Source organism: Thermobia domestica, chromosome 7, assembly GCF_964235325.1.
Source record: "Thermobia domestica chromosome 7, izTheDome1.hap1.1, whole genome shotgun sequence".
In the NCBI taxonomy this organism is placed as follows: Eukaryota; Metazoa; Arthropoda; class Insecta; order Zygentoma; family Lepismatidae; genus Thermobia; species Thermobia domestica.
The window spans coordinates 293,510,146-293,528,819 of record NC_137460.1 but is presented as its reverse complement, the minus strand read 5'-3'; the positions used below and the strand labels follow the sequence as shown (position 1 = coordinate 293,528,819).

The following is an 18,674-nucleotide window of genomic DNA, read 5'->3' as shown; positions in this document are numbered from 1 at the left end:
CATTGTTCTTTATCATCACAGTGTCTTTAAGCCTACCAGACATACGCGTTGGACGTACAACCCAAAAATTTCATTTTATTCTTTCATTTTGCAGTCCAGCGCATCCGTACCTTAAACTAACAAATGCACAAACTATTACAGCAATAGTTGTACATTATATTTTACTGAACCATTTCATAAAACTATATCCGCTGTCTTGCTATTTTAGTTTTGGGATGTAATTGCGTATTTCGATGTTTACAACATCAAAATATATACAACGGAACCTTAACTTGTAACAGTCCTATCGGCAATATCTGCCAATAAAAAATTTGTTTTCAAATTTAAAATTACAGAGAAAGCTGAGAAAACTATGTCATCATTCTACTTAACCAATTTTCTAAAGTAACTTTATTTTACTAAAATAAAAGCCTATCTACAATAACAGTTTTTATTACAACGTAAAGTGTTATATTTTTTATTTGGATGAAGGAAACAGTCATTTTTTCCTACCGTAAAAATAAAGAATAGCATACTATTTTCTTTTCTTTTATAAAGATTGGTTTTAGTCAGACTTAGCTTTCAGTTCTTTATAATATTGTTGCCTTACAAACTTCTCCTAAACTGCCAAAGGAGTTTCTTCTTCTACGACATTTAATGCGGTCTCCCAAAACTACGAAATTCTCCCTATATTTTTCGGGTGGGAGTCAAAAGGGTTACCAGTGCTTTAGCAGTACGCCTTTTAATTTCAGTGAGAATCTTCTGAATTCATCACTGCAATACTTAATTACTCGAACGACATATTAACACTGAGTGCTAATCATATAAAATCGCATGCTGGGAGTGCATTGTTTTAACTTTGTAACATGCTTAGAACAAAGAATAAGAAGAATGTTGGGATGTAAATGTAACTGTGTATTTGTATGAAATTAGGCGAAATGTTTGAGTAAATTGTCGAATGAGTTTGAGGGTAAATATTATACAGGAAATTGATGGAATTGTGATTAATAAGAAAGTAAGGTGTTAAGGATAAATGTGCTAAGATTATTAAGTTAATTAAAAGATAATTTGAGAAGGTCTCAATTAATTTAATGAAGAAATAACATGGAGTATATGGTAGCTAGTGGATTTGAATATACATTATTCTACGGTTATTCGGTTACTCAATATCGTCAGAATCATCAGAAAAGGAACAGCAAAGAGTATTAAATACCGGAGATGTCAATGCTTACATGTTAGGTATAATTCTCCTGCTTTAGCAAGAGATGTTTCAAATGCGCTGGAATCCATCACTTTCCTAATGCTGGTATAATACAACAACTGCATACCGTAATAAACGAACTCCATATAGACGATCAAGTTAATCAAAATGTACAAGAATTGAAACAGCAAGTACAACACGCACTTGAAGTATCTTCTATATTAGACAAGAGCCAGTGCAATCCTTGTACCAATTATTGACATTGGACACATTGCATTACCAATCTTTGAGAGGGATATTAAGAGAACTGTCGGGCAAGGTACAGGAAGATTTTAGTAACAAGCTAATACATGAAGAAGTACTTCAAATTACGTTAAAAAGAAGAGGTAGTATAAAAAATAAATCTAAAAAAGGAAATGAGACTGGTTTGGTGAATACTAGTGATTACAAGCTACTGATAGATTATGGAGGAGATTCATATTACACTTGCTTTCTAGTTATTAAACATTTCTTGCAACAGACATTGTCAAACACACACACACACACACACACACACACACACACATATATATATATATATATATATATATATATATATATGGGTAATTCTCAAAAGAGGGGAAAAAAGCTGTCTCCAAATAATATTTCTTAAACAAAGGATACTAATTGTTAAAAAATTGAAATATATGTGTAATTCAGTTCCTTCAACAATGCCATGCACATTTCTTCCTCAAAATGCACTATTTGTAGAAAAAAGCTTGGTACGAATTTAAAAGTAAATGGAGAATGTCATTAGCATGGCTGTAACCAACTACATTTTCACGGATTTTGTTCTTATAAAGTAGCTGTTTGTATCCGTACTCCTTTGATATTAAGCGACAACTTTTAGGCGATGTTCAAGTTTACTCAGCTTCAAACATAGCTTTGAGTCTTAATGTATTCTTATTTTACAGACTTTAAAAATTTTGTTCCCATTTCTGTAGTCGTCATCCAAAGCGCATTTTAAATTGATATGCTGTTCGCTGGAAAGATAAATATGATCTGGCAACCGTGCGACCAGAACGGTTTTCGTGTGTCATTTGTTGGTTAGTGTAGTTGGAGGGAAACTGTTGCCCAAGATAGTCATTACATAAGTATTTGTATGATTTTCCGACAGGGTGGCAAAATAGATTGTCAATAGTGTGGACACTGTTGAAATCAAAGTATTTATTAAATCAGTGCAATATTGTTTCTGTAAATTAATACCTTAAGAAATTAAGGTATTGAAGTAACGTATTTAAGAATTTCTGGAACGGGTTGTTCTACAAGCTCGATTAAATGCAATTTTGTCATTAGCATGGAAATTTTGGCGTTAATTTATATTCTCTTATGACTTATTTAATTTCAGGTCTATTATTGCTTTCCTGAGAATATTATTTGTTTTTTTTTTAAATAAACTTGCCTTGTTACGTGATTCATATATGATTGTCAGGCGCGTACGCAGAAATTGTTTTTGAGGAGGGTTCAGAACTTTACCTGTGGATTCCAATTCATAGTAGGAGTTTAAATTACATAGAAATTGTTGACTTATTTTATTTCGATGAATTTTAATTTTCAAAACTAGCGGGATCAAGAGAGAGGAGCCAAGACGGGCAGTGGGAATTATACCCAAAGAAGACCATTTAGGTGTTTCGCGCTTATAACTGAATTTTCTATAAAAGCTCTTTTCTATAAGCACATGAAAAAGGATGTCTGTTTGCTTTGTGTTTGAAGTTGTATTAAAAGATAACTAAAGGTTAAAGTGTAGTGTCCATGTAGCCTGTGAAATCCACACTATGTACTGTACAAAGGAGCATTTAAGTACGTCGCAAAGTTTCTTTCAAAATGGCTTAGAACTTTGATATTCTAATGTATTTGATACAAACCCTAGATGTTGAACACATTTTATTAAAATCTATGTAAAGTGAATTGGAAGTAATTCCTTTTCTAGATCAAATTTCAGAAATAAATAAAACAGATCCCCTTAGTTCAAAATCATCGGGAAAATGATACTAGATCTATGTAATAGCTGGTAGCATAAATTTAAACTTGCATGTGAGGTAGTATATTGATTTTAGATCATATACGCGTAATGCTGGAAATATGTTTTTTAAAGAATTATAAAAATACATTTGTATACCATACCCTTGTACATTTATTGAATATTGTTGTCTTGCAGAGAGAAAAACAAAATAAATTATGACCGATACAATGACTGTTTCTAAGAAATTTCGCTACTTGACAACTTGACTCTTGAAAAAATGGACAGTTAAATTCATACTTAAAAGCCGTAATGAGAAATACAAAACAAAAAGTAAAAAAGAGCGTGTTGACAAAAATTAATACTGATGAACACCAATGTAAATTTGAACGTTTATAGCGAGTTTTATTAATCAAAGAATTTTTAACATTAATCTTCTACTTTCTGATAAAACTTTAATAGATAATACAGTGATGATATGTGTTTAAAAATACATAATGTATTAAATTAATGTGTACAAACAAAATAATGGCAAATACATGATGCTAAAAGAAGAATGTCTCTGGAACTTTGGCCAAAAGCCCATAGTTTCGGATATTTAGGGTTCCGAAGCATAGAAAAATGAATTTTAGAGACCCCTTTATTTAACAACTATCCAACATAGTGAGCGCGTCTTAATAAACCGCTTAGGAAGTCCTACAGGTTATATTTAAAAATGCGTGTTTCAAAGCTGTTCGATGCGTGTACAAGAAGTTCCTGCAACAATAACCAAAAATGAAATACCGTTGGTTCATCATCCCTTTGGGGAATCCTTTGCGCATACATCACACAGTTGGAAAATCCATTTTTAAATCGAACAGATATGGCCTATTAAGTGATTTATTACTCAGCGCTCCATATGTTTGATAGTGTTTAAAACACAGTTTTCTGAGATACATTTTAAAACGCTTCAGGCAGCCTCTAACTTCAAAACTATGAGATTTTGGACAAAGCTTGTTTCCTTGCTTTTAGATCAAGTATCTCCCTGTATATTTTTTTACGCCTTAATATCAAACTTGATATTTATTTCTGACTTTGCAAATAGTCGTAATAAGAAATACAGTTTCTAATTGGTTTCGGTCATGGGTGTGACTTTTTGCTGTAATTTTTAACTTAAATTTCAGCAAAGAAAAATAAAAAATTACAACACAAATTGACACCTACGACCGTAATTAACCAAAAAGTAGATTTCTAACTATTAGTCTTTGCAAAATCACATAGCACACTTTCTATCGGCTATTGTGTGTACTTTGTCATCAGCATGGATTAATATTTCACGTGGAACCAAATAATATTTCCCAAAAGCTAAAGATATGCAGATTAAGCTCTGCTTAGTATCAAAACATACTTTTAAACTTTATCTGAACTTACTGAAAGAAAATGAGTGGTATTAAAAAATATATTTTTAGAACTTTAATTCCTAAATTTTGCCGCTAATTTGAGAATTACGCATATAAACGCATATATATATATATATATATATATATATATATATATATATATATATATATATATATATATATATGAATGAATGAAAATGTGAATGAAAAAAAAAGCATTGTACGATGTTATAAGATATTTCTCATTAATTACAGTTTTTAATTTACGCAATAAAAACAATCCTCTGGATAACTTTCTACATAAATTTTCTGTATGTTCATTCCAATTTAACTTTGAATCGACGTACATTCCTTACAGTTTTACAGATTTGCGTGTATCTGAATGACTTGTACAATTACTAAGATAATTATCCATAGTTTCTCTTTTATCTTGATTTGCTGTAAGTCCGTTACATTCAAACCATATACAAGAGGAATCACTTTTCAGGTGCGCACTTGTATTCTCGGCTCCAGATTTACCTTAAGATCCCTTCTGCGAAAAAAAAACAACTGTCCCGCTCCAGATGGTCAGTATAAAGTTCGAATATTATCTTAACAAAACGTAGCCGAACGAAAGTGGCTTCAACCCCGCAAAGCTCGTTCTTTCCTATCTTTTTTACAGTTTACAGAAAATCCAAATGGCCGCTAGAAAGCAATAGCATAGTTGAGCAAGCGAAGAGGTTAGAATCCTCCCTGGGCTCAGTTCTTTCTTCCCTTTATCCCAATTTAAATGAAGTTTTATTTCTCCTAATAAAATGAAGTACAAATTTTCCGTACCGTTTTGGTTTGAATTGGAAAGAAACCAATAATTGTGCGGGTCAGCTTGACTTCAGAATGGCTTTCCATGAAAAATTCAAATTTTTCGAAATGGGTGTGGGTACAAATTTTTGTTCAGAATTTCATCAGAATTTGAAATTTGTTTGGGCCAACTTCACGGCCACTTAAACAGTCTATACACCGTGCTTTATGGATGCTTGAATGTAAAAGAATCTGTAAAGTATTACACTTAATTTTCATTTTTTTAAATGTAGAAATCCGTATGGGACGTTAAACCACAAACTATTTCGATAGCTTACAAACTCTTCTAATACAATATTATAACTACAGTATTATAACTACTTCACACAGTACATCGTGCAGGTTTACTTTTGGTGCACCACTCGAAATAATTGTTTAAAAACTAGAATTCTTTCACTAATTTTTCGTATTGTTTCCTGAACAATTTACACTGGACGACATGAAAACTAAAAAAGCATATTTAAATTTCATGGCAGCAATCATAAGCAATTTTTGGAAAATTTCAACTCTTTTACGATTAGCGTATAAATACGAGCTTCAGATATATGTATAAAAAGTACACCGCAAGAAACATAAAACAACCTTTACTAGGTGGCCACTGAAACACGAATCCTCTCTTACCAAGCCAAAGCAGAGCAAATATGAAGGGCCCGAGCGTATCAAATGGGTGCGGCCCAAGGAAGCAGGCGCGTCAACGACGGTTCGTATATAATTAAGCAGGGGTTTTAAAAACGAGTGGGGTTTGGCAATGATACGAGTTTCAGTACCACTTCTTTTAAATACAATCATATCTCACCTGCACTTACCTATTTTACCCGTAGGGAAGCACTTATTGGGATTTTACAATAATAACCTTAACTTATAAAATACAGGTATATTACTTTGTATTTAGTTGTATCGCTTGCAGTAATTTACTGTATTCTTTATAAATATGTATTTTCATGCTAAGAATTAAACTTTACCTGTAAAATGTGGTGCGGCAAAGTAAAAAAATAAATAAAATAAAAAACAAGTACACGTACATCTCTTATTACCTTTTGGCACAATACTTAGATACAACTTTTCACTGTCAGTTTTGAATTTCCACGTAAATACACATATCAAATATCATGAACATCTAATTTCAATTATTTCCGCACTACTCTATTAAAATATTATTAGAATTTCTTATGTAAATTTTAAAAATATATTAATCAGTATAGCACATCCTAAGTTTGCATTATTGCCTATATTATTGTTATGGACGAATGAGATAAATCTTAAGAGATAGTTATATGTTGCCAAATAACGTAGATCGTTGCAAATATACACAATAGACGTGAAAAACAGGTGAAGTAACGGTAAATATTAATGAATCGACATTAAAGGCATCTCTTTAAAACTCTGCATCTCTTTAATAACTCTCCACATTGCATTGTATATTATTATTATTATTATTATTATTATTATTATTATTATTGCAGTCCATATGATCACGCAAACTAAAAGATTTTAGCAAGATCTTACAAAGAATTTATTACAATAATTTCTAGTGAATCCTTTGAATTTAATTTATACTATGTTGGATATTGTCATGTGGCCCTGCGAAAGATATTCGAGAACAAAGAGAAGACTCATTAAAAGTACAAAATCTTTGCTTGAAATACTAACCTGATTTATAAATTCATATTTTTAATTTATATAAGCAAATGAGACGACTCTGAAGATACGGCAAGTGGATGGCAGTGATGCCAGTTTTTTAACAGCGAATTTCCCGTCTGAGGGGATGAAATTTCCCGATTAGACGCAAAATTTCCCTGGAACTAAAATAAGGCCGTCCTTCACTGCTTCCGAATGCGATTGCGAATGCGAATTCATGTGCCTCTACTAGTTACGAAGTATTACGAATGCGAATCAAGTTGCAATGTCTCTTTCAAAGCTTCAATTTGAAATATTTTTCTTGAAAATTCGTACTTTAAAGTTTTGAGAGCACGAAGAAGACGAATGTGGATAAATGGCATATTTTTATCAAGAAATGAGGAGGGAGAACTTAACTTATTGCCTCACCTAGAGCAACAACAAGAGAAGTTTTTCGAATATTTTAGAATGACACCTGCAACATTCTATTACATACTTTACAAAGTCTCACCTGCACTTGAAAAACATTCCAATTTTCGAGAATGCCTTTCTGCGAAGAATCGATTGGCTTTGACATTAAGGTAAGAAGCGATTATATTTTTCTTGTATCTATTATTATACCAACAATTTTGTTTGTTAAATGAATATATAATTAATTTAGATCTTCTAGATATATATTCAAATTCATATATGAAAACATACAATTTAAATCAAATTATGTAGATGTTACAAATTTCAGCAATTTTTAGATGTTCATAAATTGGCAACAACACACTATTCATTCCCTCGATTTGTAAGTATACATGAAAATATGATGTAATCAGACCGGCTCGTAAAGGAAGTCACATCGGTAAAAAAATAGTTTTATTGTTCGAACCAGATGGAAGAAAACTTACCTAATATAGTTATTCGTATACAGTTAGTACGGCAAACTATCTTATTTCCTTTTGTTTGAATCGATAAAACTTTAATTTTTGTCGATATGACTTCCCTCAGGTGCTAACTCTGAATATAATATAATATAATATAATATAATATAATATAATATAATATAATATAATATAATATAGTAATATATGCAAGGGGTCCATATCAATTTATACAATTATTACATTGGCTGCTTTGTACTTTTGAAACCATTTCCTCCTGGAATTTAATTCACCTTAAAAAATGCATACAAATTTATCAGCAACATAAGATGAAGTAGTAGACAATAGAATAACAATGTATTTTTTCCCTTTTTTTCTGAAATTTATATTTAAATAAAAAGAAACATGGTAATTAGGAATAATTCCGAGTGATGGCATTTGATGTTTTTTGGCTTCTGAAACCACTAGCGCAAAGTTACATAATATGTTGAACCTCTCTCGTCAGTTTGATACAACAGTCCTTCTGATGTATGAGATAACTCGCTTGGCGAAGCAGATGTAGAACGTGATGGCGATATTGAAGAAACTGTTTCCTCCAATTGTTGTTCATCAATAAAAACTTGTTGAAGTTTAGAGCGTACGGCGAGCTTCCTATGTGTTGGGACTGATTTTAAAAATGAGTGTAAACTCATTAAAAACTGGTAATCACTGTCATTGTGCATAGCATTATTTTCGAGATACATCATCTTTTTTTCTTCCAACGCTAATAGTTTTTCACTGAAGTCAGATGACCGTTTTTTAGAAACTGGCTTCTTAAAGCGCTTGGTCCCACAGGCTACATCTGTATTTTCATGGGATGGTCCCAGTAACAGTAATTCATCTGGAACAGTCTCATCTGTTTTGGCAATTGCCTGTTGTACCTCCGAAGGCGGCGGTAACGATTCTACATGTTCCAAAGGAATATTCCCTGAGGAAACTCTTGGTATCATTGTTTCAGAGAGAAACATTAAAGATTTAAAATGAGGCCAGGATGATGCCGATTGTGAACTACCTGCGTCTCCCGAACGATCTGACCTCTCTCTTTAATTCCTTCCTAAATGTGTCCCGTAATCCTCTCCATCTGGCTCTCAACTTCCCCTCTGAAAATATTAAACATGTAATATTTAGTATTTTTAGTCTCTCAAATAATGAAGCATAACACACTGTTAAATTTATAAACTTTGTTTAATCTCTAATATGTATCCGGAAAGAAAGAATAAAAACCAGTGACGGCACCAGCTTTACTTTCCTGGGGAAAAAGGGACGGGCAGAGACTTTTTTTTCGGGGGGGGCAGTTGTTTCTTTCTATACCGAAAATATTTGTACATTACTTCAGTACATGATAATACAACATGTCTTGGGGGGGGGGAAGTTGGGGAATCTTGCTTTCCCTGTAGCGTCGTCACTGGTAAAAAAAAAATCAGTCTATTAAATATATTGTTTGCACGTCTGGCTGGACATAAGTGCCAATGGTGCGCCGCAGGGACATTTGAAACATTGATCTTGGGCTACAAAAACATTTATATCTATACTGGTACTTAAATTTGGGATTCCATACCTTTCAATACGCGTACAGATATGAATTGAGTGTCATACAGCAAGCAGGGGTATGGCGAACCAGATGCCGAACGTTCAACGAAAATTTTGCTCGTCCACCAGACATCGAGCTCCGGACCATGCGTACAGGCTTGTCCACTAACTATTCAGTACAGTAAGGGTTCTTCAACATTTTTTTAAAAAAAGTAGTTTTAGATTTAATAATCACTGTTTGGGAATGGCTTTTTTTTTTAGTTTTAGGTCCCACACTTATCCCCTTTAAGCTAAAGGAGATGGATGAATAATGAAAGGGAAAGAACTGATGGAATAACAATGTGAGAGGATACAGGAGAATCTTAAGAAATACCACACAATGTCGTCTTCAGAAACTCACATGGTCTGGAATCGAATTAGGAACCCCAGAGGTTAGCGCTCTATAGTATAATGTATGTAGATTGAATAATGTAATTAATCTATGTCTATAGCAACCACCACATCTCTTTAAGAACTCAACAACTCGAATCTGGACACAATAAAATATTATTTACATTATGAAATTTTGCTCCATTATTGAAAGAAGTGCCAAAATGATTAGAAAAGTGAAACAAAACATTTAAGTTCACTGCTTTGATTATTGTGCGTATATCACCTCTGCGGGTGTCGTACTTACGTCATAATTCAACGAAGGAACGTGAGCATAGACAAAACAAAATACAAGTACACAGTCAATATGATGTCACCATACCATTCATGCTAATAGAATTTGCTGACGGAGCTAATGGAATTCTTTCTCTCCCTCTCACCCCTTCTTTAAAAGGCAATCCAGGAGGGTGGTTAAAGCGTTGTTTCTGGCTCGCAGTTTCTTATCTGAATGTTTAATTTTTAAACATGATATCGTGTAGAAATTTCTTTGCGTTATTTTGATTTCCTTCACCATTTCCTCTGCTCGCAAATTATAGAATATTCATATGTATGAGTACCATGCAGGGTGCGAATTACCGGGGGGGATGAGGGGGATTTCCCCCTCAATCACATTTTGTTCCCCCCCAAAGAAATCAGCTGAAGTATCCCCACCGGGGATGCTCGCTTTCCCCCTCAAACTATGCTTAGTGTAACTCCAAATTTCACTGATTTTTGTTATTTCTTGTAAATTTAATCTTCTAGCTGTATTTCGAAATGATCGATGTAAACTGTTCAGTTTTGGTCATTTCTACTTACCACCTAATTACCCACTATTTTCAGCGTTGTTTAGTAGAACTATATTATTATGACTACGGTTGTTACTTGCAACTGTACCTTCGTACCCTTCAGTTCGTCATCGTTTGTGAATTTGAATGTACTAATTGCGTATAACAAAGCCACATATAGATTTATAAATGTTCTTAGCGGTTGGCCAAGAAGTAAACAAATAGCTTCTTCTACCATATTTGGCGAAGTTCGGATATGTCATATTCATCCTCTATATTTGTATCGATTATCATCTTATTTTAATTTTTGTTATAACATGTTATTTCATTTTCCAGTGTACTCTTTGTAGCACATGGTCTTTATTCCCTAGTAGGTTGCGTGTATGCAACTCAAAAGTTGCATTTAATTTGTGATAATTAGCATAGTAATCACTGCTTTTACAGTTTACGGAAATGAACTTTTGAAACTGTACTCAAAATCTGAAATATAGGTATTCTCTCGTAAGTATATGTTAACGTACACGCTGGGGGATACGCTCCTAGTGAGCAGACATGCTAATGAAGGTGATTTTTTGGTGAATAAGCGAATAATTCAAGATTTGTTTCAGCATTTGTTAATACGACTGGTTCTCCGTATCATTGTCCGTGTCTGTATAAGCAGTTCAACTGGAGCGTTTTTTTTTAAAGTTAACCCTTCATTTTTCCATCTTTTCGCTGTACAGTTTGCTGTCCACGCAATTAATGTTGTCTGAAAAACTTCAGTGTAATGTTTTACTTTATTTGAATAACGTAGCCCATAGTGAATCAACTCATCTTCAACCTAACAGTAAAGTAATTTTTAAGTGTTGACTTTCCGTGCCCATCACGGAATCGATATTTGGGCCATTCCATCGTCACGGGCAGGACATTTACACTACATTTTTGATGCTTTAAAGTTGTATATTTCTAAAATACAACATAAATTCTGCTACTTGTATGATATACATGAGCGGTACAGACTTAGGAGTATATGCAGCTGATGTTTTCAGTATTTTTTTCTGTTTAGAGTAGAAAATATTAATTCCTAAACGTCTGTCACGGGCGGGGACAAAAAAGAGAAGTGACTTTCGACACACAAGTGAATGTTACAAAACTCTGTGAATTCTTAGCTCAAAATGTTTTTATTTAAACGGAAATGTATAAATGATTAAATTTTTTACCAAACTTCACTTAAAAGAAATTTGCCGAATATTTATATTAATAAAAAAATTCAACTTTACTGTGTCACGGGCGGGACACATGGTTGTCACGGGCAGGACACCGTGTGAATCAACACCCAAAATCTCAATAAGAATGATTTGAAAACTGAAATAAAATCGAATATGAGTCAATTTCTGCTGTTCTGTTATATCATTGTAACAAATAATTCTATTTACTTTACTTCGGGATCAGTTTTATCACATAAAATAAAAATATATAGTACACTTATTTCTAACCACCTACACTTCAGGAAATGGTTTTATTTGCCCATTTACACCCACCTTGTAGGGAACTTAGTACAAAACACTGTCTAACAGTAGAATAGGTGCTGGTATCCAGTGCCCGTGCCGTGGAAAATCAGCGCCCGGGGCGAGACTATACGACGGCGCCCCCGTAAATATGAGTGAAGTCGACAGACCAGCCGCAAAGCGAAAATTTTCAAAAATAAACCTTGCTTTTCCTTGATTTTGAGCACTATTTAATACTTTTTCCTTCCATTTTTATATATCTTTTATTTTTTACTTCTGAATTTTGCGCCCCCATACTTTGACGCCCGGGGCCGTCGCCCTGCTCGCCCCTTCCCCCAACGCCACGGCACTGCTGGTATTACAGGTATTATTTGATTGAAATGCATGTAAGACACATCTTCAACAGTCTTGAAAATTTTACCGCGCTTACGGTCTTCATACGAATTTTCTTGATTTCTTCGTCCTCTTCCACTGGGCTATGTGCGATAGTTGCATGTCTATGCTTTTTTTTTTTTTTTGTCCACTAGAGAAAAATTTCATCAACAAAAATGTTCCTTGTGTTATATCTTCAACAGCTGGCCTAACACAAGCCTTGTTAACATGCAAACCTAAGTCGTCGCTCAGGATAGCTTCATGGCTTTCGGAATCATAATTTTCAGAATCTGATTAAAAGTCTGTTAGGAATTTAAAAATTTTACACGGATGAATCTCTGATTTAAAAGTTCGACGAACTACTCAATTTTCGTTGTCAAATTGCAGGAAAAAAAGAGTGTTTTGATTGGAGACATTCAATTGAAAAGAGCATTTTCCCGCCTTTTATTCAAAGCGTCTTTTTTTTTTAATTTCTGCTGATGATAGTAGTAAAACAGTATATTTTGAAACGAAGAGCTTAAAGCTGCTACGAAATCAGCAGCACATTCTACAATTACTTTCTTTTGTTTCACAAAGTTCCATACTGGCCTTCTTGTACGTACTCCAATCCCATCCACTTCTCCCTTGAAATGAACAAAAAGTTGACGCTAATGATAATATTTATATGACACTTATTTTACGTTAAAACATCATACTGACAGTAATAGATAATCCTCTATTTAAGTAAATAATTTTCATGATTAGAAAACGTTATTTTAGTACACATGGAATCATTTTCTATCATGAAAAACCAATGTACACAAACTTTCTCACCAACGACATGCCCACTGTCACGGGCAGGACAAGTTTTCAAATTGAAATAAATCGAAATATATTATTAGCATTAGTCCAAAATTTGGTAAATGTGAATTGCTCATGCAAATTGTTACTTCTACTAAGTACGAACCACATTCTCAAATTTAGTAGTTCAGTACAATAACTTTTGGTAGTTTTCTGTCACGGGCAGGACACTCATGTTGACGTTTATATCTTTAATGATATTATAAAAAATTTTAATCCTGTAAACACTTTTTCAACTGCAGCTTGTAGCAAAGAGAAGCATCTTGAATAGCTCGAAGTTACTTCAGCCAAACATGCACAAATTACCGTAAAATGTTGCAGATAACAAGAATAAAAACTTTCCTCGCAGCTGACAAGTTACAAATTCACAACTTAGATTTAAAATTTTACGTAAATTCTAAGTATAAATAAGTTTCTCTTTGTGGAAAAGTAAATTTCGTTCTATTTACTTCATATATATGTAAAAATGCATTGGTTTTGACAGTTTTCGAAAATTTGGGTTCAGGCTCACTTTCGCGTGGAATGGCCCATTTGGAGAAAAAAAAGTCGTGATGAGCACAGATTTAGCGGGAAGTAGAAGCACAAGCTCGAAATTTGAATTGAGAGATTTTAAATATTTGGCCTTCGATTTGACCTTGATGTGAGAAATCGGGACCAGCAACAATCCATTTTTTTTTGATAGGCTAATATTTAGATTTTCTCAAAAATAAAAAAAAATTAAAAAAATGTCCGGTTTAACTGATAATTTTAGTGGTTTTCACAAGACTGAAGTAGGTTTCTTTTCGCAACCTGTATGTATTAATGCAAAGTGTAAGCTTTCAATGTGAGTGGAAAAATTAACATATGCTTGTGATTATGGCTATCGCTCGAGCCAAATTATTAACTAAATAAACCTTAGAGAGCTACGGGGACAAGAGTGAGTACAACATTAAAACACGTTCAGAAAGGTTTAGTGGGGTGTGTGTATGTCAGACAATATATATGTGCATAGTTATTGTCGGTAGATTTATTAAATTAATAAATCTCTCATTTATTACAGATGTCACACACACACACACACACACACACACACACATATATATATATATATATATATATATATATATATATATATATATATATATATATATGTATATATATATGGGGGGTAAGGCACTTATTGTCTCATTTTGAAATTTGAACCTTCAGACTATGTCCTTTGGCCTAATTTTATCCCCCCCAATATAGATTATCTAATTCGCACACTGGTACCATGTACCGGTAATAATAGAGCTCCTTCGTGGCTAAGTGGTTAGCGCACACGCCTTTGACGTGGGAGACCCGTGTTCGATTCCCGGCGGGAGCTCATGTGGTTTAAATTCCACGTTAATCAGTTGGTCCACGTCTCATATAGCATCGCTGTTGAAAGGGACGCTAAACTAAAATCAATCAATCAACCCATAATAATGGAAGCGTCATCTAAAAAGGAGGGACTTGGAGACATTCCCCCCCCCATATTTTAGAAATTAAATTGTATCAGTATTTTAAGAACTGAAAAATAATATATAACCATGTATGAGCGATTAAAAATATTTAAAAATAAACCAAAAGTAGTGAACAGGCCCCGTGACACAGAAGTTAGTCGAGCCTGCAAGTGTATCCCTTATTTAATGTAAACTTATACCAACTGATGGCATTATAAACATATCCTGCTTTTTTTTTTTTTTTTTTTTTTGTTACGTGAAGGATATATCCACAACGTTAGTTATCATATTAAAAGAAAAATAAGGGGATACGCTGATTTACTGGTAAAGTGATCAACAATGGGACTAGGAGTCCCTAGTTCGATCCTAGACCATGTGAGTTGGTGGTGAAGATCATGTATGTTGGTTTTCTCGGGGTCCTCCAAATTCCTCACATATTCTCATTCCGTCAATTCCTTTCATAATAATTAACTAATCTCTGTCTCATTTAGCCTGCAGGACATAAAGTAGGACGTAAAGCTTAGCAAATATTTAATTTATTTTTTAAGTAAACATATTTTAATGTAGTAAAAAGTATTCTATATATCCATATTCCCTCTTTCTTTTCATTTCAGGTACTTGGCTACTGGGATGTCGTTTCGTGCATTGTCATTTTCTGTTCGAGTTTCCAATACCACAGTAGGGAGAATTGTTCATGAAACATGTAAAGTTATTTATAATTACTTCGAAAAGGATCATTTGCCATTCCCATCTATAGCTTATTTGGAAGAGGTGTCGAACAATTTCTTTAAAAAAAATGGAACTTTTCTAATTGTTACGGTTCCATTGATGGGAAACTCACCTGCTTGTAATGTTCATCAAATTCTGGCAGCATGTATTACAATTATAAGCGTTTCTATTCCATTGTCCTTCAAGCCGTAGCTGACGCTGATTTTACAGATTTTTATTTATCGATGTTGGCCATTGTGGAAAAGAAAGCGATGGTGGAATATTTTGTAATTCCAGTCTTTACCACTTGTTAGAAACTGGTGCTTTTGGTATTAAGAGGGAAAAAGAGCTATCCGGACCAAATACTACATTGCCGTATTTCTTTTTGGGGATGAAGCCTACCCTCTGAAAACTTACTTGATGAAACCTTACCCAAACAGAAATTTACAACGTGAGCAAAGAATTTATAATTATCGTTTGCTACGCGAAAGACATGTTGTCGAGTGTGCCTTCGGCATCATGACAAGCAAATGGAGAATCTTAACAAAGGCAATTGAAACAAAACCAGAACATGCATATGATATAATGAAATGTGTTTGTGTACTTCATAATATTATAATTGATAAAGAAGGTGTTCACCCTGCTACTCTTCTTCATGTGCAAGACGCAGTATCAAGACAAGCTCCTAGACCAGAGCAGTCTCGAGTTCGACAGGCTTCAATTGGCCAAAACAGAGGCACCATTGCAGCACACAACATTCCAGAAGCACTTACAATATACTTCAATAATCAGAGAAGGATACCAGAGCAAATGAGTGTTGAATAAATTCGAAGTTCGGTATAAGATCATAACATACAAACTAAATCTGTAACTGTTACAATTATAGTGTTCAGGGTGGATATAACGGGGACCGAATGGGTGCTTGCCTCTTCCAGATATTCAATGCTTTGATTTGTTTTTAATTTTTCTACAAAACGACGTACCTTGTTTGTAACCAATTAGTACATATTAAATATTGAAACGAATGGGAATTTTAGTCTCAACATTAAATAAAAATAAGGACTGTTTTCAAGGAGTATCGTACTTTTTCACAACTGTAAAAAGGAATTATAGTTAATATAGAAAGGTAGAAACATTTTTTTAAGAATCAGCATCCCTCCGGACAGGCATAAACACAGAAATTTATTTCGGAGGGGTCCAAATTCAGTAAGAGAACAAATTGTATATAAATGTGTAAAATTAGGCAAAATTTCAAGAAAAGTCGGGATTTCGAGGGATGCGAACCCCAGGGTCCATTCCCTGCGTAGTCCTATATCCCTTCCCCCGGTGATAATCTTAATTACTACTGACTTCCAGCAAAAGAATAGGGGTTATACATAGGGGGAAAACAATATACCCAAATACTTCGAGTCATTGAACTTTACGTTTCACATGCTCTAGAAGGCACTTACTCCAGTGTGTAAAATTGGCACCATACTTGAGTCTTCAATAAATCTGAAACTGTATGAGAGTGTGTTTTAAGATGTTCTTCGGGGTGTAAATAATAATATCTATTAACTTCCATTCTAGTACTCTTTTTGATTCTTAAGAAATAACAATTTACATAAAATAAAATAAAATTCATTTGTGTGCAAAGTAGAGTGAATGTCGCTCCCGTTATTATTATGCTTCAGTGGTAATCGCTACTATTTTCACTTTAAAATAAATTAACTAAATAAAATTACAGATTACATAATCAACACAGGGGCGGATCCAGAACGGACTTCTGGCGGGGATGGGCGGTAAGTTGTAATACTGCTACTTAGAGCTATTTTTAAGAGCTCCAAACTCTGGGGTGGGTTTTATTAATATATAAAATAAGAAAGTTCCCTCTTCTGGGGGAAGGGGGATCCGCCGCTGAATTAACCTAATTTCTAAGAAACTTTTCTCCATAAGTAAAAGAAACACGTTTTCGCTATTTCAAACATATTTGTCAATAATTACATGTATTCGTAAAATCATCATTTGAGGAACAAAAAGGAAATATAAACTGAATAAAAACTTTGCAGTTCGTGTATGAATTAAATCTTCATATTTAAAAGACAAAACAAAGAAAAATATACATACCTTTCACTCCAAGTTCCTTGCTTATATCTGCCCATAATTTGTTAATGATGTGTCTTTCACTGAAAAAAAAAAACAGGTTGGGTTGCACGTACAATAAAAATATAGTTGAAAATTGGATTGTAATAAGAAGAAGAATAAAGTTGTGCAAATCATATTATTTTGTTGTAACTACTATATGAATTTTGCATTGTAACCATAATCAGAACAAAATAGCTGTGAAAAACATAAAATATAGTTAATTATTTTATGGCTATACAAACAATAAGCATTGCTCTTGTAACATTAAAGTGCTTACAATACTTAGTATTGTGAAATGAATCATATATTTATAGTCATGCGTACGATATGCGCATAGTCGTAGAAACGATAGGGCGCTTGCGCGAAATTTCAAAACAATCCGTGATCATGTCGTGGAAAAGTGTTCTTACACGAATGGGATTCGATACTTTAATTACTAGATTTGAAGGTATGTATGAATGTACCCTATGTTTATTTATGTAAAGAATATAGTATTATTTCTAGGATAATGCGGTTGGATTTCTCTGTAATTGTGATTTGAGCTTGCTAAAACTGCCCAGCAATTGGCCTATTACAGTGAAACCTGTAAACTTGACCACCCCTCTGAGTTGGCCACCTGCTTATCTTGGTCTAGTTCGTCTTGAATCTGCATTTTCCCATAAGACATTCGTTACTTACTACTCTATAAGTTGGCCACCCATCTATTTTGGAAGTTGGCCACACTGAAGCAATGTTTACCCTGTGATTATAATGATAAATTTACCTGGGTATCTTGGCCACGAAAATTACAGTTGTGTTATTTTTCATAACTCTTTCGAATTCCCATATGAGAGGCACATGTTCTCTATTTGTGACTGGACACAAAGAAGCATAGATTCGCACGATTTGTTCTTGGAGGTCAATGACCAGAACACTACCCTCATAAAAGGGTGGTGAAGGAAGATGTGAATAAGAAAAAGCAAGTACAGGAATTCAAGGAATTGGTTGTACGTAATTGCTTACCCTGTCTGTTTTGGTAAAACCATTAGCTATATCCG

The 18,674-nt window shown here is 33.8% G+C and overlaps 1 protein-coding gene across 3 annotated transcripts in view; it reads right to left on the bottom strand.

Moving 5' to 3' along the window:
- The window catches only part of LOC145691054 (uncharacterized), an 81,640-nt gene extending 74,451 nt beyond the window's left edge, over nt 1-7,189 (bottom strand). For 2 of the 3 annotated variants that reach the window (XR_014132332.1, XM_081766690.1), the window contains exon 1: nt 7,046-7,189. The gene's annotated coding sequence lies outside the window, so the exon portion shown is untranslated. Of the gene's footprint in view, nt 1-6,429; nt 6,780-7,045 lie in introns of those variants that run through there. The other variant, XM_081766691.1, reaches the window with a different exon arrangement.
- Between the last annotated feature and the right edge of the window lie 11,485 nt (nt 7,190-18,674).